Source organism: Jaculus jaculus, chromosome 18 (assembly GCF_020740685.1).
Source record: "Jaculus jaculus isolate mJacJac1 chromosome 18, mJacJac1.mat.Y.cur, whole genome shotgun sequence".
NCBI lineage: Eukaryota > Metazoa > Chordata > Mammalia > Rodentia > Dipodidae > Jaculus > Jaculus jaculus.
In genome coordinates, this window is record NC_059119.1 from 16,300,748 (window position 1) to 16,315,488 (window position 14,741).

The window sequence follows — 14,741 nt, forward strand, 5'->3', positions numbered from 1 at the left end:
GCCCTACCCTTTGGCTCTTACATTCTTTCTGCCACCTCTTCCACAGTGGACCCTGAGCCTTGGAAGGTGTGATAGAGATATTGCAGTGCTGAGCACTCCTGTCACTTCTTTCCAGAACCATGATGCCTCTGAGTCATCCCAAGGTCACTGCCATCTGGGAAGAGAAGGTTCTCTACCAAAAGTGAGAGTAGCATTAATATAAGGGTATGAACATTAACAGAAATGCCAGAAAGCAGCAGACGTTATGCCCCTAGGCTCATGACTAACCCTGTTTTAACTTTTCAGTATCAGGGATGTATTCCCTCTCACGGAGTGGGTCTCCAGTCAAATTAGAGGGCAGTTAGTTTTCACCATGACAGATGTGCCACTATTGCACCCGTTGGCTCATTTGGCTCATACCAGGCTTTTGCATGAGGGCTGGGGATCTGAACTCTGCTCCTTATGGTTATGTGGCGAGCACTTTATCCACTCAGCTATCTCCCTAGCCCTCTATTCTTATTGCCCCTAACCTTTTTCAAAACATGAAGGACATCAGTGATGGTGTCTTACTTTTATTGTCCTCAAAAGTCTTCCATGAATATGAATAGTGGTCAATAAATTCCTATTATATGAACACATTTTCATTGATTTTTCTTCCTTGGACTTCCCCTTTGCTATGGATTATTCCCATGGTTCTTTTTCTTTTTTTAAATTTTTTTTTTGTAATTTTATTTATTTATTTATTTGAGAGTGACAGACACAGAGAGAAAGACAGATAGAGGGAGAGAGAGAATGGGCACACCAGGGCTTCCAGCCTTTGCAAACGAACTCCAGACGCGTCCGCCCCCTTGTGCATCTGGCTAACGTGGGACCTGGGGAACCGAGCCTCGAACCGGGGTCCTTAGGCTTCACAGGCAAGCGCTTAACCGCTAAGCCATCTCTCCAGCCCCCATGGTTCTTTTTCTTTTTCGAGGTAGGGTCTTCCTCTGGTCTAGGCTGACATGTAATTAACTATTAACTATGTAGCCTCAGGGTGGCCTCAAACTCATGGCGATCCTCCTGCCTCTGACTCCTGAGTGCTGGGATTAAAGGCGTGCACCACCACGCCTGGCTCCTATGGTTCTTTTGCCATGTCCCTTCACCATGTTCTCAGTGCCCCTACCTGCTTCTTCAGAAGAAAGAGGAGCTTTTTGTCCCCCCACCCCCAATGGAGAACCAGCCCTTCCAATAGGATGAGAGATGGCAGCCAGTGGCTCTGAGTTACTGGCGGATTGAGATAATTAATTGTTAACTTGATAGGATGTGGAATCACCTAGGAGACAACCGTCAGGGCATGTCTGTGAGGGAGATTGGTTCAACTGAGGTGGGAAGATCCACCTTAACTGTGGGTGGCACCTTGCCATAGGCTGGGGTCCTGGACTGAATAAAAAGTGAGCCGAATGAGCACCAGCACCCATCTCTCTCTCTGCCTCCTGACCACAGATGCAATGTGACCAGCCACATTACCCTCTTGCAACTGTGAGTTAAAATGAGCCCTTCTTTCTTTAGGTGGCTTTTGCTGGGTATTTTATCTGAGTGATAAGAAAAGGAACTAGTTAGATCCTGAGGGGTGGGTTGGTTTTACAGGCTTGGTGGGTGGCAGGGTTTGGGAGGGGTCTGGTGGCAGGTCAACTTTGTCACAGAGTTAGGTCACCTTCCTGCCTCCTTCTCCCTTAATGATCATTAGCCCCCAGGTGGTGTCAAGGGATTCTCCTTTGAAAGAAGCTTCCTGAAGGGGGTGAGCTATTTCCTGCAGAGCCCAAGTGTGAAAGGAGTTGATGATGATGCTCAAATAAGGCGGGCAGCAGCCATGAGATGAAATGTGGGTCAGTCCCAAATGTCACAAAGATTAGAGAAAGAAGTAGAGGAAATAGGAAATGGGCTGTCTAGGAAGGATGACGCTATACCTTCCTCAAGACATTTGTGCCTGGGCTCTTAAACCCTCTTAAAGTTTGGTTTCTCCTCACAGCTCCACCTTCCCAAACACTGCTTTGATTAAACCCTGTCTTACCCCACATCCTCAGGTACAGCTAATTTTCTTTCTTTTTTAATTTTTAAATATTTATTTATTTGAGAGAGAGATAGAATGGGCACGCCAGGGCCCCTAACCACTGCAGATGACCTCCAGATGCATGTGCCACTTTGTGCATCTGGCTATATGCAGGCACTAGCGAATGGAACTTGGGTCCTTAGGCTTGGTAGGCAAGTGCCTTAACCATTCAGCTATCTCTCCAGCCCAAATTTTCTACCCAAAGTGTTTCCCATGGTTTATTCCTTCTCCTTCAATCTTCCGAAGCCTGCTTTTTACTGTCTAAGGGCCACCTACCCATCCATCCATGCATGCACTCACCCACCTGTCTTGGATCTCTACCCAGATGCCACCATGCTAACCTTGGTCCTGTCTGTGCTCATGGGGTCCCCTCGTGAATGTCTTGCTTGGCGCTTAGTGGCACCCCCAGCCTCCACCAGAGCCCAGCATTTGGTGAGCTCTGGGGTACAGCTACTTGGATCCACAGGGCTGCTCCCGTAGGACTCCATCTACTATGTGTGAGCGGGTGAGGCTGTAACCTCTGACTTTCCTTCTCTGGAAAGTGGGCATAATAATGGTTCCCACCTCACCCCGTCAGCGGGCAAATGAAAGGAGACCGACCATGTGCCTCGTGTGGGAAAAAGTGCCCGTGGTGGGCGGTCACTATGCCCACTCGCTGTGCTTTCTTACCTCTGAAGCCCTGGAGTCCTGTCCATGCCTTTTGTCTGGCACATGGTTAGCTATGAACTGATGATATCTTTTATCAGCTACTTAAATTCTTCCTGCTGAACTTTGTGCTTGTGTGTTCAACTTCTCAATTAGATCTTGAGTGCCTCTTGACTTGAGCCAGGTGTTTTCTTCTTTTTTTTTTGTTCATTATTTATTTATTTATTTATTTGAGAGCGACAGACATAGAGAGAAAGACAGATGGAGAGAGAGAGAATGGGCGCGCCAGGGCTTCCAGCCTCTGCAAACGAACTCCAGACACGTGCGCCCCCTTGTGCATCTGGCTAACGTGGGACCTGGGGAACTGAGCCTCGAACCGGGGTTCTTAGGCTTCACAAGCAAGCGCTTAACCGCTAAGCCATCTCTCCAGCCCAGGTGTTTTCTTCTTATTCTCAACACACACTAGCTGCGGTCTAAGTAGTAAGCAGGCACTAATTAACGAGCCCTTATTAAAACGAAACGCCCATCACCTGCATGACCCTTTTCACAACCAGGATCTTCCTCCAGCCTCGCCACAATCCTTTGAGGTATGGACTATTGTGATCATTTTACAGAAAAGAAGACTGAGGTTTCCCGAGGGGAAACCATTTGCCCTTCACAGCCTTCAGACACCTCTGTTCAACTTTCAGAAAGTCTTGCAACACTTCCTTCGTGAGCCCCTGTGTACCTGCACCGCTGGGCAGCATCTCTACCAGTTCTGCTCTTCTTCCCAGGGGTTCATATGGGGGGATGTTGGCAAAAGACCATTAAATTTAAAAAGTTATTTATTTATTTGCTCGCTGAGAGACAGGGAGAGAGAGAGAAAGAGAGAGAGAGAATATGAATGGGTGTGCCAAGGCATCTTGCCACTCTGCTAACCAACTCCAGACACGTGCACCACTCTCTGCATCCAGCTTTACGTGAGTACTGGGCATTTGAACCCAGGCCGTCAGGTTTTGCAAGCAGGCATCTTTAACTGCCGAGCCATCTCTCTAGCCCAGAACGTGAACATTTAAAAACAGGTTGTGAAAAATGTGGAGACATATGCACCCAGAGTTCGTACCTTCGCCCTCGAAGCCTGCTACTGGGACATGCATGGGACCCCATCCTCTCAGGGGTGGGCCTGGGAGTGACTTTCACTTTCTTCTTGCCTACCCACAGTTTCTACAACAGACACCCATTGCCTTTAAGAATAGAGGGTTGAGGGTGCAGTCTCCCGGTGCCCTTTGCTGAAAAAGCTCCTGAATAGAGGCAACTCTTCCTCTTCCTCTCCCTGCCTTCCTCCAAGCTCTCAGCCAGGTGGGATGAACCCCTCCCTGGGCACCTATTAGTCACCAGTTTGAAATGCAGGAGTGGGTAGGGGAGGGAGAGAGAGAGAGGGAGAGACACACGAGTGATGGGTGCGGGGTGGGAATTTGGGGATTCTTTTATCCTGTGCATCTCAAAGGCTGACAAGCTCTTGAGGGGTGGAAATGACTGGTAATTAGTGAACCTTCTCTGAGGCACACACACACACACACACACACACACTAAAGACACACTTCACAGTCTCCGTGACCCCTGCAGCCGGGTGAGGCTTTGTTATGTAGATGCTCTTAATTGGGTGAGTCACTTACTGCAAACAGCCCTGGAAGGAGCATTGTGGGCTGTATTTCAGTGCGACTTCCTAGCAGGGGCTCTAACCCGAGTCTGGGGGTGGCAATGATGGCCCCTAATAACTCCACCTGCCGCGCCCCCCCCCCCCCCGCCATAGAAGTGAGAAGTTGTCCTCCATGGCTTGGAGGTCTGCAGAATGTTTAGTGTGGAGAATGGTACCCCGTGGTTTTCTCCTCTTCTCCCTCTTTTCCGTCTGGATCACCTTGCTGGGAAGCCAGGGACAGCTAAGTACAGACACAGACAAAAGACATGGACACCCTGGGGTAGTCACCCACAGCAGAGCCATCTTGGACTGCTTGTCCCCGGGAAAATCAGGACTCTGGAAGTGCTCTGAGGAGGAGTGCGGGAACTTGGAGATGTGGGGACAAAGGCACTGGAGGGTCACCATCACACCCACAGGCGTGACTCTAGCACCTTGAGCCGTCTAAGGAGCACGGTGCAGTGTGACGGTGATTCACAGGGCCCACTCATGTTCTGTTATTGGTACCTAAGGGTCTCACCTGCTGTCTCCAGAGGAGGGTACAGTGCACAAGACTCAAATATATATCCTGTCCCTTACCTGGTATTTTGGTAAGGGCGTCATAGTGGGGTCTTTGTAGCCATACCCCCTTAGGTCATTCTCTCCTCTCTCCCCCTTTGGCTCCCCCTCCACACTCTTGGCGGGAGAGGAGTAAGGTGTGCTTTCAGAGCACGCTGGGCACCCTCCTCTGATAGTCTGATTGCTCTGAAGGTCAAAAGTCATCTTTCCCCTCCCCCTGTCTTTCACGTGAGGCCCACCCAGCCTTTCCCATCTAGCCCCTGCCTACCTCTTTTGCTACCCACATTGTCAAAATCACTCGTGACCCCTGCCCTGCATATTGTTAATGCCCAGATTACTTCTTAGTCCAAGCCTTCCCTTGGCCTTGAGCGTCCCCAGAATCAGCCGCTAACTCACTCAGTCCTTAACGTTTTATTCATAAAACTTTCAAACTTCTGGAAGAAAATGTCCAGAATAAGATAATGAACACCCAGTCACTAACTGTCAACACTCTGCCATGTCCTCTAGCTCTCTCTGTCATTTTCCCGTGCTGCTTTGAAGCCGTACCCACTTGATGTTTACCCTCACGTTCTTCCACTTGCATCTCCCAAGGCAAAGGATAGTCTCTGATAAAACCACAATACAGTGAACCCAAGTAAGAAAAGCAATGCTGGGTAGGGAGATTGCTCAGTGGTTAAAGGTGCTTGCTTGCAAAGCCTCCGGGCCTGGGGTTCAGTTCCCCAGTATCCGCATAAAGCCAGGCTGCAAAGTGGCACATGCACCTTAGTCTGCGGCAGCAAGAGGCCCTGGTGAGCCCTTATTCTCTCTCTTCCTCTCTACTCATAAATAAGTACTTCGACAAAGAAAACTAGCCAGGCATGGTGGTCCTAGCACTTGGGAGGCAGAGGTAGGTGGACTGCTGTGAGTTCGAGGCCACCCTGAGACTACATAGTGAGTTTGAGGTCAGCCTGGGCTAGAGTGAGACCCTACTTTGAAAAACCAAAAAAAAAAAAAAAAAAAAAAAGTAATGTTAATTCAATGTATCACTAACGCCACCAGCTAGTTTGCATCGCATCGTTGTCCCTGAAGACCTTTTGTGCTCTTTTTCCTCAGTTCCACTGCGTCGTCCCATAGGGGATCAGACACTGCATTTGGCTGTCATATCTCTTGGTCCTGTCACCTGTTGATAGTAACAATTTGGACAGTCTAGGCATTCACTGTTTGGATTTGTCTGTTTCCTCCTGAGTGGATTCTAGCTCAGTATCTGGGTGTAACCAACTTATAAAGAGAGAAAGGTTTATTTTGGCTCGTGGTTCTGTAGGTTTCAGCCCATGGTTGACTGGCCCTGTTGTTCCTGTCTCTGCATCGAGGCAGCACGGTGTAGCAAGAATGGCGGATGGAGCAAACCCTTCCGTGTCGTGACCCAGGGAGGAAGGAGAAGAGTCCACTCTCTCTTCCTGTTGAAAGCATGCCCCAGTGGTCTGAGGACCTCTCTCAAAGCCTTACCTCTATTTTCTTTCTTTCTTTTTTTTTGAGGTAGGGTCTCACTCTAGTCCAGGCTGACCTGGAATTCACTCTGTAGTCTCAGGGTGGCCTCGAACTCACAGCCATCCTCCTACCTCTGCCTCTCGAGTGCTGGGATTAAAGGCGTGTGCCACCACGCCCGGCAAAGCCTAACTTCTTAAAGGTTCCAACACCTCCCACTTGTGCTGGGAACCAAGCTCTCCTCATATAGGCTTTTGAGGGACATTCCAAACTATATATGCTACTATAGCATAATTTAAAAAACTTAAAAAATTTATTTATTGCAGACAGAGAGAGGGAGAGAGAGAAAACGGTGGGTGCACCAGGGCCTCTAGCCACTGCAAACAAACTCCAGACACATGGGCCACCTTGTGCATCTGGCTTACGAGGGTCCTGGAGAATCGCACTTAGGTTCTTTGGCTTTGCAGGCAAATGCCTTAACTGCTAAGTCATCTCTCCAGCCCTGAACTGTAGCATAATTTAAGTAATCAAAGGATTCTGACCTGGGAGTGTAGCTCAGTTGGTGGAGTGCTTGTCTAGAATGCAGGCAGCCCTGGGTTCAATCCGCAGCACCGAATAAAACTGGTTGTGGTGAAATAGACCTGTAATCCCAGCACTCTGGAGGAGGAGGTATGAGGATCAGGGGTCAAGGTCATCCTTGGACATGTTAGCGAGTTGGAGCTCACCTGGACTATATGAGATCCTGTCTCAAAAGCAAATTGTTTGAGACTACAGAGTGAATTCCAGGTCAGCCTGAGCCAGAGTGAGACCCTACCTCAAAACATAAAAAAGCAAAATGTTTATTAGATCAGCTAGTTGTGTGTGTGTGTGTGTGTACGTGATGTGTGCACACTTGTGTGTAGGCCAAAGTTCTGTGTTGGGTGCCTTCCTTTGTGACTTTCCAAATTATTATTATTATGTTTTGGTTTTCTGAGGTAGGGTCTTGCTCTAGCCCAGACTGACGTGAAATTCATGACTATGTAGTCTCAGGCTGGCCTCGAACTCATGGCGTTCTTTCTACCTCAGCCTCTGGAGTGCTGAGATTAAAGCCGTGTGCTACTACGCCCAGCTTCATTTTATTTTATTTTGGATTTTCGAGGTAGGGCCTCACTGTAGCCCAGTCTGACCTGGAATTCACTATGTAGTCTCAGGGTGGTCTCAAACTCACAGTGATCCTCTTACCTCTGCCTCCCGAGTGTTGGAATTAAAGGTACATGCCATCACGCCTGGCTTCATTTTATTTTTTGAGACAGGTATCTCACCTAACCTGTAGCTTACTGATTTGGCTGGACTCACTAGCCAGCAAGGCTAGGGATCCTCCTGTCTCCACTTCAACAGCACGGGGATTATATGCGTGCTTTGCCTTACTGGGAATCGATATGGATGCTAGCTTTACTGATTGAGCCCTAGATCATAGTTCAAATAGGAAAACTAGCAGGCAAGCATGAGGAGGCAGAGATAGGAGGGTGGCTGTGAGTTCGAGGCCACACTGAGACTACGTAGTGAATTCCAGGTTAGCCTGGGCTAGAGTGAGACCCTACCTCGAAATATCAAAAAAAAAAAAAGGTAACATTAATTCAGTGTATCACTAACGTCACCAGCTGGTTTGCATTTGCATCATCGTCTCTAAAGACCCCAGCCCTAGATCAGCAAGTTTGCAGTGGAGGAAAAGCTCAGTTGCAAATTCCTCATGGGCCCCCCTTCTACTTAGTGGTGGAAGTAGGTATTGATTGAACACAGGCCTCTTGGGCAAGGGCATTGGTTCCTCCAAGGCTAGAGCAGTCCCACGTCTGGGCCTTAGCTTCTGGCGCTGATGGTACCAGGTCCAATGGTGCTTTGTTCCTCTCACAGCTCGGAAGAGTCTGGGCTATTCGGAAACGTAAAAAGAGACTTGGAATTAACATTGGTAAATTATACGTGCACATTCTTTTTTATTGTTTTTTAGATTATTTATTTATTTGAAAGACAGAAAGAGAAGCAGAGAGAGAATGGGCACACCAGGGCCTCTAGCCACTGCAAATTAACTCCAGGCAAATGTGCCACCTTGTGCATCTGCCTTACATAGGTACTGGGGAATTGAACCTGGGTCCTTGGGCTTTGCAGGCAAGCACCTTAACCACTAAGCAATAGCTCCAGCCCCACGTGTGTATTCTTATCATTGCCCCCTCCTATATATCCTAAAATAAATCCCTGTAAATAATTATAAAAATAAACCTCACTGACAACTTTTTATTTTATTTCCAGGAATGCATTGACTCATCATCATCTCTTCAGGGGTGAGGACAAACTGGAGCACTGGGTAGTGAAAACAATTTGCAAATAGGCAATGTAAGGAGAGAGAAAATTAATATGTATTCCTTGGTGCTCTCAAAGAAGAGGAAGAGCATCAATAGTCATTTCCTTACAGGTAGAACTTGGAAAACGTGATGTCTGATCTATCAGTGCGGGACTCTATGTGAGGGAAATGGTCTTAACATGACAAGAAGCGACTGGATGTGGAATGACACCCACCAGGCCCTCCTCCCAGCCTCTTCCGCCTGTGGTCGGTGAGGTGGAGAAAGAGCCCTGCTTTCCTGTCAGGCCTGGGGCCGGCTGCCCCTTTGCTGGGGACACTGGGCAAGTCTCTTTTATGCTCTTAGCCTTGGTTTCTCCAACCACTAGTTGGAGCGCATGGTTCCTTCTTTCCCTCTCCCCCTTCCTCTCTACTTCTCTTCCCTGTCTTATCCTTTCTTCTCTTCCCTGCCTTCTCGCCACCTCCTTTTCCTTTCTCTTCTACTCTCTTTTTCTTTTATTGGATTTTTTTTTTTTTTTTTTGAGGTAGGGTTTTGCTCCAGCCCAGGCTGACCTGGAATTTACTATGTACTCTCAGGGTAGCCTCGAACTCATGGCAGTCCTCCTACCTCTGGAATTAAAGGCATGTGCCTCCACACCTGGCTCTTCTCTCCTCCTCCTCCTTTTCTTCTCTCTTTCTCCCCCCTTCATCCTCCGCCTCATCCTTCCTTCCTTCCGCCTCTCTTCTTTTTCTTCCCTCCCTCCCGCCTCCCTCCCTCTCCGTTTTGAATCCCAAGCTAGCCTGGTACTCACTATGTAGTCCAGTCTAACCTCAAACTCATCACAATCTTCCTGCCTCAGGCTCTTGAGTGCTAGAATTACAGAAGTGAGCAAATCCACCTGGCTTTGGAGCAGATGGGTTTCCTTTCCTTTCCATGTGTGCAGTATGTGTGTGTGTGTGTGTGTGTGTGTGTGTGTACATGTACATGTCCCCATGCACATGCATGTCCTTTTCTGTTGCTACTTTTCTGCTTACTTTCTCTGAGACACTGTCTCACTGAACCCGGAGCTCACAAATAGACTGGGCGACCTGCAAACCCCAGCAAAAGTCTTGTCTCCACCACCCCGCTCAGTATTGTGGTGACAGATACGGTCTGACCATGCCAGGCTGTATGTGTATATACATGATGGGTGGCAGGAACTCAGCCTCTTACGCTGGCACAGCACATGCTCTTCTCCTCTGAGCCATCTCCCCAGCTGGGTGGCGGGGGGGATGATTTTTATAGCAGGGAGTTTTGCACACTCACAAATCAGTTACTGGGGGTGGAGGTGATGGGAAAAGTACAGATGCCAGGAACCTTCTGACTGAAATGGCTCCCAAGTTGCCTAACTTTAACTGAGGGTCCCGCCCCCCACCTTCTCCTTCTCAAATCTGAAAGCGGAGAGCCTGGCCCAGAGGCTGGGGCATGATTAATGACAGCAACTCCTCTTGCTTGTCCAGGGGCTGGGCCTGAAAACAATGGGGCCAGGTTGAATAGAATGCTCCGGAGCCTGCCCTGTCCTGCTCTCTAATACAAAGTTTGAAGATTTAAGGGATCAGTTCCTGTTTGGCTGGTTCTGGCTGACCCCACTATCAACTCCCTTGATTGGAAATAAACAGGATCTTCCTTTTTGTCCCCAGGAATGCGATGGAGGAAGGACTCTAAGGGAAAGGGCCTCTTCTGCCAAGGGACAACAAAACAGAAGACGGTGGGAACACGTGCTGCCCCGCTATTCCAGGGTGACAAGGACAGGTCCCATCTTGTGTGCTGACCCTTCTTGTTTTCTCTGAGCCTTGCCAGAGCTCTCAAATCATTGGCCCAGGAAGTCAGCCCAGGATTGGTTTGGACTTCCTGTTTGGTAGTTCTTTACACGTTTGTACACACTGGGCTACGAAGACGACAGGACCAAGACGACACTGCTGTTTGTTTGTGGGAGACGGGGTGCTGGGGAGATGGGGCATAAGCATGAGTGCGCATGATCCAGGGAGACAGGAGGCACCGTGGGGCTTGCTGACAAGCCTGTCCAGCTGAATCTGTGGGCTCTAAGTCTGCAGAAGACCCTGTCTCAAAAATGGGGCTGGATGGGCTGGAGAGATGGCTTAGCGGTTAAGCGCTTGCCTGTGAAGCCTAAGGACCCCGGTTCAAGGCTCGATTCCCCAGGTCCCATGTTAGCCAGATGCACAAGGGGGCGCACGCGTCTGGAGTTCGTTTGCAGTGTCTGGAAGCCCTGGCGTGCCCATTCTCAATCTCACTCTCTCTATCTGCCTCTTTCTCTCTGTCACTCTCATATAAAAATAAAATAAAAATGAACAAAAAAAAAATGGGGCTGGAGGCTGAGTGTGGTGGCGCACGCCTTTAATCCCAGCACTCGGGAGGCAGAGGTAGGAGGATCGCCGTGAGTTTAAGGCCACCCTGAGACTACAGAGTGAATTCCAGGTCAGCCTGGGCTAGAGCGAGACCCTACCTTGGAAAAAAAAAAAAAAAAGAATGGGGCTGGAGAAATGGCTTAGTGGTTAAGGTGCTTGCTCGCAAAACCTAAGGACCCAGGATTGATTCTCCAGGTCCCATGTAAACCAGATGCACATGGTGGAGCATGCATCTGGAGTTCGTTTGCAGTGACTAGAGTCCCTGGCATGTCCATTCTCATATTCTCTCTCTCTCTGTGTGTGTCTAATAAATAAATAAAAATACATTTTTAAAAAAAATGGTGGACAGAAACATTGGAAAACACCTGACTTTGGCCTCTGCTACAGGTATTCATGTGCATAGGCATGTACACACATGTGCCCACAAACACATATACATGCATGCAATACCATATTCCCATCAAGTAGAAAGAAAAAAAACACCCTAAATCTCATGTTTGTTTATTTATTTATTTATTTATTTTGAGGTGGGGTCTCACTGTAGCTCAGGCTGACCTGAAATTCACTATGCAGTCTCAGGGTGGCCTTGAACTCACAGCGATCCTCTTACCTCTGTCTGCTGAGTGCTGGGATTAAAGGTGTGTGCCACTACAACTGGCCTAAACCACATATTTTTTTGTCCACACAGGACTGAAGATATCCAGGGGCAACCTTGACCATCTTTCCCAGAGGTTGTGAGTTAGTTGTGAATATTCCTGGTGAGACTACGGGAATAAAGTGGGGCAGGAGGGGATGTGTGCAGCTCCCATCCTGGAACGAAGTGAGGAGACTCAGGAAGAACCCCAGTAACTCACTGCATGAGCCCCCTTGTCCCTCAGTGCTCCTTACATGGGGTAGAATAGGCCAACCAAGAAGTCTAACTGAACTTGTCTCCCCTACCTTGAACTAGAAACTGATTAGTTGTCTACCCCTCACGTAGGCCTCCATTTAGCATTCCTTTACTTCCTCCCCTAAAAACAAGATGGTTGGGCTGGGGGGATGCTTACAAAGCCAAAGGACTAAGGTTTCATTCCCCAGGACCCACGTTAGCCAGATGCACAAGTGGGTGCACATGTCTGGAGTTCATTTGCAGTGGCTAGAGGCCCTGGGATGTCTATTCTCTCTCTCTCTCTCTCACTCCCTCTTTCTCTGTCAAATAAATAAATAAAACAAAATATTTAAGAAAAACAAAATAGTCTCATTGTTTACTAGTTATTCCTGTTTAATTTCTTTCTTGCTTCTTTTTTTTTTTTTTCTTTTTGTTCAGTAAGGCTATGGAGAAGTAGAAAGATGTCCATCCTCATTGGTCTGGGAAGACAAAACCTTTCCCTCCTTATCTAGCCATTCCCTTCCCTCTCTCTTTGGTTCAGCTGCCCCCTCTTCACCGTTCTGCTCCGAAGACCAAACTCCAGAATCTGAGGGCATCAGGCAAGGTAGACCCTCCTGTTTCTCTGGGAGTCTCTGCCAACTAAATCCAGGAAAATACAAATGCTATAGTTTGGAATGTTTGTGTCCTTCCAAAGTACATATGTTAAAATGTTAACCCCTCTGGTATTAGGAGGTGGAGGTATTTGGAAGGTGACAGCTCCCATGATGGCATTTGTGTCCTTGTAAGAGAGATCCCCAAAGAGTACTGAGAACAGGGAGAGCTGGCATCTGTGAGCCAGCAAGTGGGCCTTTTTCATAGACTGAATCTATCTGCTGGCATCTTAATCTTGGCTGTCTCAGCATCCAGAACTCTGAAAGATAAAAAAGATAAAATTCCAACTGTTTACTAGTTTGTGGTATTTGGGTGTAGAAGGCTGAAGTGCCCAAGTGAACGAACCCTGATCTAGAACTTTCCATAGCTCCCTACCGTTACCAGTTTATCTTGTAAACTCTATAGACCCCTCAACCTGAGCTAGCTGCTGTGTTCACAGAGTGGAGACAGGAAGGGCTGGGGAGGTTCGTCCAGGCCACGCCCAAAGTTCCTGTGAGAAGATGAGAGAAGTGAGAGAGGGAGGAGAGAACTGATGGGATTATGAGAGATTTCCCACTTTTTTTGTGCTGTTAGGGATTGAACCTAGGGCCTTGCGCATGTCAGGCAGGTGTTTTGTCAGTAAACTACACCCTCAGCTCTACAAATGCGGTTAAGGGACACACTAGAGATCCTGGACTGTGTTTTGCATCGAATGGGAAGCTACTGGAAGACATATTTTTATTGACAACTTCCATATATACAGACAATATACCATGATCAAAATTTCTTCCCACCGCTCTCCTTTTCCCCCTACTAAACCACCCCTCCACTGAATCCCTTTATACAAATTTATTAGAGAGAGAGAGAGAGAATGGGCGCCTCAGGGCCTCCAGCCACTGCAAATGAACTCCAGACACGTGCGTCCCCTTCTGCACACATGTGACCTTGTGTGCTTCTGTCACCGTGTGTCTGGCTTACGTGGGATGTGGAGATTCGAACATGCGCTCTTAAGCTTCGCATCGCAAGCGCCTTCACCGCTAAGCAATCTCTCCAGTCCTAAAGTCAAACTGGGCTTTTAGAATGGTCACCTGGGGCTAGGAGGAGGAAGGGACGGCAGAGCGGGAGTCTAAGAAGGGACAAAGTCCCTGTTCATGTTGTCATTGGCTGACAGAACGCACAACGGTCTCCGCTCAGAAAAATGCGAGAGGGGCCTCAGGTTTGTTTTTATTTTTGGCTCCGAGAGTCCTCTTCTACTCAAAGCCCTTCCAGGAAACCAAAGTGAGAGGTGGCAGGGGATGACAGGGTGTCAGGACTGTCAAGGCATCAACCCACTTCCTCCTTTTCAGGCAGGAAAGGAAGACACCAGGGGACAATGGAGCAGAGGGGCTGCACCCTCCCCGGAGAGGCTGGTGGGCGAAGGAGCCATCCTGCGGGTCAGCAGACCTTGAAGGTTCCCTTTCACCCTCTTCTCTCTGGAGAGTAAGATGTCTTGTTTGGCCTGCTGATTACAGCATTTCCTGAAGCCCCCTAAAGTCAACACAGTCTGGCCCACATTTTTACAGCTGGTTCCATTTCCCCGGGGGACGAGTGAGTGAGTGAGTGAGAAGATATCAAGTCCAGCTTGTCCCTCAGAAGCCAACCCTGAGCTTGAGAAGGCTGCCAGCCAGGGTCTGCCCCGCAACGTGTTAGGACCAGGGCTGAATGAGACAACACACATGGCAGTTACAAAACACAACCACAGTCGTAACTGATATCACCAACTGCACACCCAGGCGCTCCTAAGTGCCATTGAGTCACAGGGGACAATGTAACGGTAACACAAGCCCTGCGGCCATCCTTCTGCATGGAGGTGGTCACCACAACTATCGTAGGCATGCTGAGCTGGACTGCCTGCCCCGAGGGTGAGACCGAGGCGCCCAGGTCCCATTCCTCAGCTGAAACCTTCTGCGTGAGGGAAGCAGAGGAGACTGGCCAGGTTGGGGTTTGGGAAATGATATCATGGGTTGGCAGGCTTGTCATTTTTTTAAAAATTTTATTTATTTATTTATTTGAGAGCAACAGACACAGAGAGAAAGACAGATAGAGGGAGAGAGAGAGAATGGGCGCGCCAGGGCTT